Raw genomic sequence first — 12071 nt, 5'->3', positions numbered from 1 at the left:
TATTTATTATTAAACGGATATCCGTTGGTTAATGTTAATATATCCATTAAAAGCCATCCAAAAATATACTTTTAACACAACGTCGTGAGTTAGTTTACCCCATATATCCGTTACGCTTGCTAAGTCACTATATCATCCCTTTTCTTAAAAAAGATTTGTGTAAATTAGATCTGTGGCCAACATTTTCTAGCCTAAAATGAACGTCTCAAGACAAGCAGTGCGCACCAGACCATGCCGTTTTTAAGTCGTTTTTATATTAAAGAGAGGTTAAAACTGCGAATTTATTTTACCCTAAGCTGGTTGGTTGTCAAAGGTTCCTGGTGTCAGCGGTGATGCACTGGCCAGTAGCTCCCTCCACGTGTAGTGAATTCGGGCTATGACTGGCGTTGCCTCTTGGTTGGCGAGAGGGTGCAGGGTGGGTCTGTTGTTTTCTCTGAATCTCTGCGAAGTTTTCAGACTAGGTGGACTGATTTGACCATTTACACGAGGAGACGAAGGTACTTGGTACTGTACTTCGTCTGCCAAGCACCCTGGCCTCCTGGTGTAAATAGTGTCAATTCTCCTAGTCAGGAAGCTATGTTTATTACAGGCCTGAGACGGCTGGCTTTTCAATGACACTACACCTTCCCTTTGTCAAAAAAGATGCAAAAGTAAGATGGTGTGTCCATTTCTTGAGTTCAAGGTCATACATTTATAACCCTAATTCGTTTGCCAAGTAGTCTGGCCTCCTGGTGTAAATGGTATCAATCCTCCTAGTCCGAAAACTTTGTATATTACAGGCCAGAAACGGCATTTCATTTACACCACACCTTCCCTTTGTCAAAAAGATGCAAAAGTAAGATGGTGTGTCCATTTCTCGAGTTCAAGGCCATACATTTATAACCCTAATCTTATTTATTTATTCTTTCTTTCTTCTTTATATTAAAGGGACCCCATTTATTCCGATTAGGGTAAAAATTCTATAAAAACCATTTAAGATAATCGCTTTATCTCGAGTTATAAAATTAATCAGTTAAATGAATGCTTTCTTTGTAGTTTTCCCCAAAACTTTTACATGTTAGAAGAATTAAAGGAAGGCGCTAGCTGAGAGGGTCATTCATAAATAACAATTCTTTATAGCGAAAACCACGTAAATCTAAGGGGAATTTATTATATTTCACGTGGTTTTAGCATTAGTTTTTTTCATTCAACACTATTAAAAACATGATTCAATGGGCGTGTAGCGAAGAGAGAGAAAAAAAGCCTTATTTTTTATTTAAAATTATTTTCCCAAAATGTCCACGAGTCTCGTTCCACTAGAGTGAACCCTAACTTTTTATTTTGGTTATTATTATAAAAATAAATAATATAATTAAAATATAAATATAAAATAGACAAAAACTATTTTGAATATATAGGCACTATGAGGCCCCTTATGACCAGAACCCCCTTTTCAAACAATAGTCAATAGATAAAAACGAATTTTTTCTTTATTATTATTATATATTGTTTATTGTTAGAGGAGAGAGGTGATATGGAGTAGTGATGTTGATGGGCCATTTGGGGCAATGAAAGTCTCGCATAGTACCTCATAAGATTGTCATCATGAAGTGACGACGTAGGTCATAGATTCTCTTAAAGCGACGTCTGGTGAGGGGCTGTCAAGTACAAATACAAGCACCAGTACAAGTACAAATACAAGCACCAATACAATTACAAATACAAGCACCAGTACAATTACAAATACCAGCGTCAGTACAAGTACAAATACCAGCGCCAGTACAAGTACAAATACAAGCGCCAGTACAAGTACAAATACAAGCGCCAGTACAGGTACAAATACAAGCGCCAGTACAAGTACAAATACAAGCGCCAGTACAAGTACAAATACAAGCGCCAGTACAGGTACAAATACAAGCGCCAGTACAGGTACAAATACAAGCGCCAGTACAAGTACAAATACAAGCACCAGTACAAGCACAAATACAAGCACCAGTACAAGCACAAATACAAGCACCAGTACAAGCACAAATACAAGCACCAGTGCAAGTACCAGTACACGTACAAATATAAGTACCAGTGTAGAATACCCCTGAAAACTCGAAACTAGCCTACAAATCCGCTTCAAGTTGGTTCGTGAAGCAACTTCAAGAAACCGAGTATCAGTTTTGTTCACACTTAACTTTGGATGCGTTTTGAATCGCTTCGAAACGGTTTCTCATGTAAGTATAACATGGCTTAAGTATAGGTAGTGTCATACTTATTTAACTATCTTATAAACTTATGGTTATATGTAGGTAGATTGCTACTCCATCACACTTCTACCCTCCAAGGTTTATTTAGAAAAGTGTGTACTGTAGAAAACCTTGGGTGTCCCCCTCACGTTTGTTTTCTTTGCGTTGTACCTTTTGCAAAACCCGCTTTATTTCTTTGGCTTTAGACTTCTTTTGGTACCTAGGGTGTTACCGCTACTTTTCTGTGTGACTGTCTCTTGTCTAATGATGGCCAGTCGCTCTTCTCATATAGAACTTTATTCTTCAAGGACAGTTCTTTATTAGCCCAAAGTTTTCTTTCTTTTTTTTTTTTTACTTTTTTAATTAGGTTTACAATAATATATATTTTTAAATAGCAAAATGTAAAAAAAAAACCGGTAAAATAATGGTTTGAAAAATTGCTGTTAATACATTTAATTTTAATTGGTTTGATGAGGTGTCCCGGGTATTAATGCGAACTTTTTTAAGTGATTAAGATAATTAAGACTTATTAGATATCTAATTATACCAAATTTATTTTTAACTGAAAAACTCGAAAGAAAAACATCCCTCACCCCCGATCTTAGTCAGGTTAAATTTGAGTACAGTGTTGTCAGGCCCGCTTTGAGCCAAGTATATACAAACTGATTCGAACTGAACGCATAGGCTTTAATTCTCTCTGCAGCTTATGGCATACCAAACGGTCTGGTAACACTGAAGCTAAAGGTAAAAAAAAACAACTCTATATAGTAAAAAAATCCCCACATTTTCTAAATTATGAAAAACCATGACAACTTATCACGTCATGTTCATTATGACAGCGTAATTGGTCTACACGCTATAATAAATGTAATCTTTAAAATAATTATACTTTGACAGTAATTACACCAAAGTCATCGGTCTATACAGTGATTAGCAACTCGGGTCATTAGTCCAAGAACAGTAAAATATTTTTCAAACATAAATATTTCTTATTTCCTTCAATAAAATATTTAAATATATCCTGTAGCTAAAATAATTCCGAATTACTGCATTTTTAATTGAAGAAAATTTCTGTCATCCAATTCCCATGCATGCAGTATCTTCCCTTCTATAGAATCTTGTATAGATACAGAATTCCATTATAATTAAAGGGTTAAAACACCCAAAAAAAACCCTGCAGGGGACCCCGGAATTATTACTCAGCGGCAGTTGACATTAATAACGAATTCGAGAAAACATATTTTAAAAAACTTACATAACTACTTATCCTATGACGGGAATGCATGCGCCTCTTTACTGTGTTTAACGAAATGAACGCAATATTGTTTAAAGGCGTTTAAGGATCGTAAGAAACTGGGGAAGAAATCTTTAGAACATCCGTTAAGCCTTATTACGTCAATTTTGATGAACATTGATCTTTTGACGGGAATGCGCCCCTTACTTTGTTTAACGAAATAAAAGTAATATTGTTTAAAGGCTAGAAAGGAGTGTAAAAAACTGGATAAGAAATAGTTTGGCCTTATTAGTTCAATTTTGATAAACACTGTACATCAGTAATAGAATTAATGGATAGTAATTGTAATGGGAGGGTATTTTTTTTTTTCTAGTAAAACTCGTTAGTATAGTGCTGGTGCTATGATCATAAGCAAGCAAGTATAGTATTGGGTTAGGCTTAAGGATCACCCGTCCTATATTATCGCAATTTCCCAAAACACGTTTCTGTACTTTTACCCGCGAAAACGTACTATGAAGATGGTTTGTGGGGTTTTTGAAGACGACCTGACATTTTTCTCCATGGAATTTTTTCCCTAGAGGCTTGTGATGAACTTTTTTTTAGTCTTAAAGATAATTTTTGTACATCATATCTAAAGACGCGCTACCTGCTACGTACGATGCGGAATGGAATTTCTCTAACGTTGGAGATTTTAGAATTATTTCCTAAGGCAATTTTAATTTCATTAAACTATTTATTAATTGGGGGTTAGGTTATCTACGTGCATTAATTTTAATTTAATCCAAGTTTCATGTTGATGCTATAAATAAAATAGGTTTAAATGGTTTTTTATTTTATTTGCATATTTTTGCTAGGTCTATTGGCGGTGTTTGAGAGAGAACCAAATTTTAATTAGAACATTATAGTACCCCTTTAGAATTAAAACAACCATTTTCGTGCTCCCCTTGAACTATTATATTTTATATAAAATTATTTATAAATATAAAACACTAACTACATAATTAAAGTCCATGACCTTATAACTTTAATTTTTAATCCAATAAAAACATTAATTGTTTTTCTTAATCAATAAATAGTAAGGAGAAAAATCAATGATGCAACTAAAATTGATTTCTTTTATGCAAAAGTTCTTACTTAAAGTCAACCGCCAAAAAATTTCTTTTTATTTAAAACCATAGAATTATTTTTATTTATTTTTAAATTCAACTTTTTACATAGGGGCAAAAAAACAGCAAAAGTTAACTTTTTTTCTATTTATTTTAAGTTTTTAAGAAAGCGTAGGAAAAACAATGAAGCTACAGTTCGTTTTGTAAAAGAAAAACGTGCTCCGGCCCCAAAAATCAACCCTTTATTTTACGGCCAATGAATGTAGAGGTACTACTACGAGCTATAGAGAGCTCTTTTTTAAAACTGGAAATTAAGAAAAAAAAATGGTTCTCCAGAAACCGGAATCATCGACGTAATGCCTATCATGAATCAATTTATCCATTCCATGAATATATATTTGCGATATAAACTCTCGATGCTGAAACTAGTATTTTTATCCAAGTTAATCTAAACCTAAATCTAGTCTGACCTAAGCCTAACCTTAATCTAACCTGACATAAACTTGGCCTAAGCCTAACCTTAATCTAACCTGACATAAACCTGGCCTAAGCCTAACCTTAATCTAACCTGACATAAACCTGACCTAAGCTTAAGCCTCACCTTAATCTAACCTGACATAAACCTGACCTAAGCTTAAGCCTCACCTTAATCTAACCCGACATAAACCTAGCCTAAGCCTAACCTTAATTTAACCCGACATAAACCTAACCTAAGCCAAACTCTAATCTAAATCTAACCTGACATAAACCTGACCTAAGTCTAACTTAAATCTAACCTGACCTAAGCCTAATCCTAACTTAAATCTAACCTGACCTAAGCCTAACCCTAACCTAAAGCTGAGCTAACCTAAGCCTAACCCTAACCTAAATCTAACCTGACCTAAGCCTAACTCAACCCAACCTAAATCTAACCTGACATAAACCTGACCTAAGCCTAATCCTAACTTAAATCTAACCTGACATAAACCTGACCTAAGCCTGATCCTAACTTAAATCTAACCTGACGTAAGCCTAACCCTAACCTAAAGCTAAGCTAACCTAAGCCTAACACACTATGAAAACTGTCTGGTCCCCAAAGTATTCATTGGAGGATTACATTTATTCAGTTCTCTTAAGTTTAAAACAAGTTTTTATTATATTTTTCCAATGATCTGAAGAACCAACCGTAAGGTCTGCTAGGTCTATAACGTTTTTGATTTTTATATAGCAGAAGCAGACTATATTTCCTTGATAGTATACGCGCATGCTCCGTATATACGTAAAAGTTTTATTTCTCTACCGCGTTAACATATCATATAGGTATGATTCAAAATTAAGGTGACTGTACGAAAAGTCTTACGTCAGTAAAACGTATTGTTGTGGTTATGAGCTAAGCCTAACGTTGTTTTTTTTTTTAAAAATAAGTACAGCTATAGTAGTAAATTCGCGGGAAAAATTACTGTGTGTTGTGAAATCATCAAGAAACCTAACCTTTGTGTTTTTGGATAATATTTAACATCTAAATCATTTTAAAAGGTAAATTATAAATTTTATTTTATGTTGATGATGTTTGGTTTATTTTTTCAAAATTTTGTGGGTTCTATTTGGTTACTTCCTGAGCTTTGTGTCTATATCACCGTCGTCCATTCCGCTTCCTTCCGGTGTATAGACCATTTTCCGATCAATATACATTCAAACACATCCCCCAATATCCTAGCTATACATCCATAAACCGGAAATCAGGAAACGATCCTATTTTGAAGGGTGATGGCAGGTTTCCAACTTGGGTTATGTTATGGTTAGTAGGAACTTAGGAAGGTAACGTGTAGTGCCAATAGGGTGTGTAAAAAAAAAGCTTTTGAGAATGAAGATTCTTGGAAACCGATATATTTCGTTTAAAATTAAGGATATGTTAATAGTAAACAGCGGTTTAACCTCTAAACTTATTTCATTGCCTTGTAACGTGTTCGACTATACTATAGAGGTTCGCCCTTGTTTTTAAACACGTATATTTTAACCTTGCATTACCGAGGAGTTTAATTCAGTTAATAATCTTAATTAGTATTAATTTCTTTTAATTTTAATGATACCCTATATCGACTCAATACATACTTAACTTTACACTTAATTTAATGAAACGTTAGACGGTAATTAACTAAGTGGACCGGTGTAATCAATAGAGAAGTGGGGCTTAATTGGTTAAAAGTTAATATACTTTCATCAACTAATCATGTTTTGTAAGGTTACTAAGCTGGGGTGTTTCATATAAACAGAAAATAAAAATAACTAATTTTCATCATACTTAAAAAGTAATACTAAATAATACCCAAAATTATAATATTTAATTAATAGTTAATTTGTTCAGAGTAATACCACACAGTGTCATAAGGGCTTCCTCTCAGTATAGTCATTAATATAATCTATTAATTACATTTGCTTTAATTAATTATATCAGCTATAAATTAGAATATGGTTCCTATTCGTGAACATGTTTGTTTTTTAAAGTTCGTCCCATCAATTCCTATTGTTTATAGTCATCCAATTATCAACGTCACAGTTTTTTGTAGAACCCTCTCGACCCTGGACGTCGGAAGAAGAACAATTAGTGAAAGATAATGAGTATAGCTAGCGCGGGGGTGGCTTCAACTGTTGTATCTTTTTTCTCTGCCTGACATTGGGGTGCTACTCTCAATTTAGAAAATTATCTTGGGTACTATAGCTTCTCCCCCTTGGTTTAGCTTCATCTCTTCTCTATTTGAGAATCAGGACTCTTGTCTTGGCGAAGTCAGTGACCCGATAGCCAATGAGAAAAGGGTCAGTCTTCAAACAATGGAACTCGGAATCGAGCTGGGAGTTTGAAAGAAAGAAAGAAAGATCTTTTGTTATTTTTAGTTAAGGTTTTTGTAGTTATAAACTTTAGTATACACGTCTTTTTTTTTTAGTCATTTAGGATTGGGTTTCGTAATTTAATATCGTAAAAAAACCAAACAAAACAGTCTAGCTAGCAGAATTGAATTTTAGTATCATTCTCTGACTGTAACATGGTAGGCCGAATTTATTATCACTCTATTCTTAATCGTTCTTGCTTTTAAATTTTATCACGCCCTGTTTCAACTCCACGCTTAATCATCCTTGGTTTTATTGCTTTATAGGGAGCTAACAACTGGCTAGGGGAAGAGATAGTCTGACGTCATGCAGCCCCTCTCTGGTTGGCATTTTTGCGCGTAGAATACTGTTTCCAACCGTTAGGGCGGATGAAACCCCAGTAAGAGATAGAAGGGTGTGACGTTTCAGGGTCAGAACTGTTAGCTCCCCATTACAAATACAAAGCGGGTTGGCAACCCTCAGTATCAGTACATACAACATGGACGAAATAATCAGTATTGGTTCGTCCAGGCATACAAGGGGGTTGATACATTGAACCCCCTCTGCCCACTCTCATGATACAAAGAGACTACAACGCAAGCGCCAAAAAGCGAGATGGAAGGCAAAAAAGCTTTTCCCCCGTGTCTTTCCCTCGAAATGGTCTATTATTCTACAAGGGCCTACCGGCCCTTGTAGATATGACATGACACCCTTCCGTAATGTTAAAGGAAAATTCACAGTTTTTAGGGTTAGCGTCCCATAGAAAAAGCATTAAAAAATTTTCGTTTTTTTTATATCTGACTTTATTATTCTAACCAAAGTTATAACTGTTTTTCAAGCTAAACACTGTCATAGACAGAGCGTTATTAACAGACAGACAGATTTTGTTAAATTTTACTCGAGAAAATGGGCGGTCGCATATAAAGAATAAGACAATTCTTAGGAAGCTAGATGTATATTAAGTTGTATTGCTATTTAGGCTTAGTAAATTAGGGTTAAAGATCTGTGACATTCGCAATCTCTTCATGGCGATTCCTGGTAATTTTTTTCGAATGCTTCTTCCGAATATAACAAGCCTGGTTATTGCTCAGATCGAGTCATACATTTTATTCGTGTTCTTAAAAAGAACGGTTTCTTAGAAAATTAAGCTTTTCTCCAGAAACCAATGGGTAATTTAAAGGCCAAGTGAAATACACAAAATACTACCGCGAACTAGGCGTAACTATTCCTGGATTAATTTACAGGTCACCTTCCCCTTAAATGGGTAAGAATCGCTAGGTGGCAAATTTTCTCAACGTCTTATCCTTAAACACAAAAGATTTCTAGCAACGTGCTTTCGCAAAAATATCGGATGAACCGTTCCCATCTTGGCGCCTTTTACTGGACCTACTATCTATGCTATAGAATCACCATCATTTCTTTTACTGCTTTTGAAGGATGGTTAGCAAGCCATTTCCAAGAAAAGTTTTGCGTTGGCTTCAGGTGTGGACTTTGGGTAAGAGTCAGTGGGTGGTATTGGGAACAAAAAAAAAAGAAAATGCGTCTTACCTGTGGAGGTAAAATTATTTAGACTATTTCTTCTGCCCTTAACGTCTTATCCCTTAGGCCCTACCTTCCGGCGCCTATCTTTACAGGGTTCGTAAGTTACCTGGTTAAGTTAGGACTCGAAAATTTTTGTAAATATAGAGAGCTTCCAGATGGGATAGTAGTAGTACCGTCGTCACACCCTCCCAAGTCTTACCGCTGTTCTGGTAGCCATATTGGGTGGTCTCAGCTTCATTCCTGATTTAAACCCACCAATATGGCAGCGTAAATTGTGTCACGAGATTCAACTCCTCCTCCAACTGAAAGCTCTCTATAGAGAGCTGCCAGAGGGGTGTGGCTTAAAATTTCTCCCTTTTCTACCAAAATGGAGGCAAACTTCACAGATTGAAAGGCTAGTGGGGGAATGCTCCTGATTGGCTAAGTGATGGTCTGACGCTTACTAAGAGAGATTTTCACCCCTTTGCCCACTCCCTATTCACTGATTTCTTTTAGTCTAGTTGAAACACCTGAAAATGGTCATGGTAAAGTTAGGGATTTTTAATCAGGAAAATTCGTAGGAACCCTGATCAGTTGTATAGAAATTTGAGGGATGGGTCAAGGAACATTTTGGTCTATTTTTAGCTCGTACCTGGTCCTGGTCCTGGTGGCACCACAAATATCTTTAGGGTAACAAAAGCATTCCAAACCTTTTTCTGGAAAAGAAGGTGATGAATGGATTTTAGCGTGTACTTGCAATTTTTGGAGCGATTGATAAGTAGTGAGAAAATACTCAAAAAGAAGCTACTTGTATAAATTTCTAAAGATATAGCTTGGCCAATTATTTTCGTTTTTCCACGGAGCTTCTATTAACAGGGAGAGGAAACTTCCTTCCCCTCAAGTACTGTAAAGGCCCTTAGGAAACGTAGACACTATTTGTCCATAAAAAGGGGCACATTTTTAATCCCCCCCTCGGTTTTCACTGGTAAAAAATTGGAGCCTAGGTAAACAACAAAGATGGCCGCCTTCACTCGTTCGTAGAAAGACATAAGCCTCGGACTTTTTAATGTTTAATTCCTATAATAATTGGTACAATTTTAAAAATTAAAATGGATTGCGATTACAATCAGTTAGTTTGTAAAAAGGGGAAGAAGAATAAATGTGTTTACGGAAGCTGTAGAAGCGATTCACGATATAAATCGTCCTTTTATGGCCAGGAATTAAAGTTTATAGTCCGTACCTTTTTAGTCTTAGCAGGGAGAGAGGCTTTTGTCTCCATTTGTATAGTCACAAAACCTTTATTTTCAACATAATCACGGAGCTTAATATAATCTGGATTTGTTCAGAGCACAACGGAGCTACACGACCACGTTCAACGTCTTCAAACTTTCAACGGCGGTCGGTAAGCCTTGTCTACAAGCAGGGGTCGCGTTCCTCCAACTTCCTTACGACAAGAAAATGACGTCAGACTTTGTTTACTTCGGCTCAGTGTGCGCGCGAGGAATGAAAACGGTGCGCAGAACCGAGGTACGCTAAGAGCGAGGGGGAAGAGACCGAGTTTCCTCTCCCTGTAATAGAAGCTCCGTGGTTTTTCTAAATTGCAGGTACCATAAACACTTGTTTACAAATATCGTGGGAACGTTTTAGAGTTAGGGCCTACTATGTAAAAATAAAGGTGTAATTCTGTAGGAAAAGATTTGAAAATTAGTTAAAGATGAGAAAATTTGGTAAAATGACGGGAAAATTAGTTAAAGATGAGAAAATTTGGTAAAAAGACGGGAAAATTAGTTAAAGATGGCAATTAAAATAATGCCAAATGTGTCCTTATCGGGTAGTACAAAGGGGCGTACCGCTCACGTGATGGTATTAATGAGAAAATGAGAACCAGTCTCCCAGAACCCAAAAATAAGACCATAGAGAACCTATATAGAAATACATAGAGGATTTATACCATTTACACAAGGAGGCTAGGCTACTTGCAGGACAAAGTAGTCTGCCTTTTTGTGGGTCCACAAGCAGCCAGGACTCCCTGTGTAAATAGTATGAAGAATACTCCTATGTCTATATAGCCAGCAAGATTTGCAATACATTTTGCAAGTTTTGGGTATGATATTAGTAACTCGATGAACCCGGTAAAATTTGAGATCGCAGCACTTAACGTCCCAACTGAAACCCAAGATCTTTGACCTTATAGGGGTTCGTTCTTGCTTGAAACTTAAGACTTTCCGTTACACACCTATTGTGAAATGAAATTTGAATACTACACTAAGTCGTCAGTCAATTCCTAGTAAGGTTTTGAATCTCTAATGAATCTTTTTATCAAATTTAGAATCGAATTTCCCTTTCCGCTTTTCTATAACGGTTTAATGAAATCTTGGGAAGCGTGATCCGTGAAACAGTCACGCTACCCACCACCACCATCATTGAGCAAATTCGATCTCGTATATAAATTATTTATAAATTTCTTTTAAATCCCCTTTTAACCCTTGAAACAGTTAACGCTCTGCTCTGGAAGCCGAGCGCGGCCGCTGCTTGCTACTTTTAAAATAACTCGTGCGCGTTATTATCAGCCTTTTTTTCACCTGCCGTTTTTGACCTTTTTCGTTTGTACTTAACTGTCAGTGTCGAGTAGTCTGGCCTCAGTTGCACGAAGAATGACTCATAATATTTTTTTTACTAAAAATTCTGCCGGTACCTCCAATATAGATGAAAATAAAAAAAGCCAATGGTTAGTTACGTCACAATATATTCTATTTCTAGTAGCGTGAATTCGTGGTCGAGACAGAAGTAGATAAACCTGAAGTTCTTTTCTTTGTATCTTTATGCAAATTAGAAAAATATCTATACTTCGCTCCATAGTATAGTAATTAGTAAAGCTACTTGACTCAGTATAAATAATTGGGTTTATTTTTGGACAAAATAGTAAAAAGCAAAGGGCTCTCTTAGTTATAGTTAATGATTTAATATTGTAGAAGAGAAATACGATTGTGTCCTTTAAAAAAAAATGGTTAACTATGATTAAGTTCATGGTGCATAAGTTTGTTAATCTCGGTTACAAACTGGAGCTTGTCATGAAGTGAGTGACGTAGGTCATAGATTCGAGGTAAAACGAGGGAGGCCTGGTGAGGCGCTGTCAAAGACTAAATAGGACTA

The 12071-nt window shown here is 36.0% G+C and overlaps 1 long non-coding RNA gene across 4 annotated transcripts; it reads right to left on the bottom strand.

Moving 5' to 3' along the window:
• Positions 1-6852: 6852 nt before the first annotated feature.
• LOC149651559 (uncharacterized) lies at positions 6853-10815 on the bottom strand. Of its 4 annotated transcripts, none has more exons than XR_016371274.1 (3): positions 9727-10815; positions 8946-9634; positions 6853-7379 (listed from the first exon to the last, which is right to left on the bottom strand). It is a non-coding gene; the product is annotated as an uncharacterized LOC149651559 (long non-coding RNA). The 4 variants fall into 4 exon arrangements; XR_016371276.1 differs by having other exon boundaries at positions 9571-9634; positions 9727-10795; XR_016371275.1 differs by lacking the exon at positions 6853-7379 and adding an exon at positions 7386-8945 and having other exon boundaries at positions 9010-9634; positions 9727-10813.
• Positions 10816-12071: the final 1256 nt, after the last annotated feature.

Source organism: Phalangium opilio, unplaced genomic scaffold, assembly GCF_054372755.1.
Source record: "Phalangium opilio isolate 3A_F unplaced genomic scaffold, DU_Popi_V2 ptg000082l_1, whole genome shotgun sequence".
Taxonomy (NCBI): Eukaryota; Metazoa; Arthropoda; class Arachnida; order Opiliones; family Phalangiidae; genus Phalangium; species Phalangium opilio.
The sequence above is the reverse complement of the archived record's forward strand: the minus strand, read 5'-3'. Positions and strand labels throughout refer to the sequence as shown.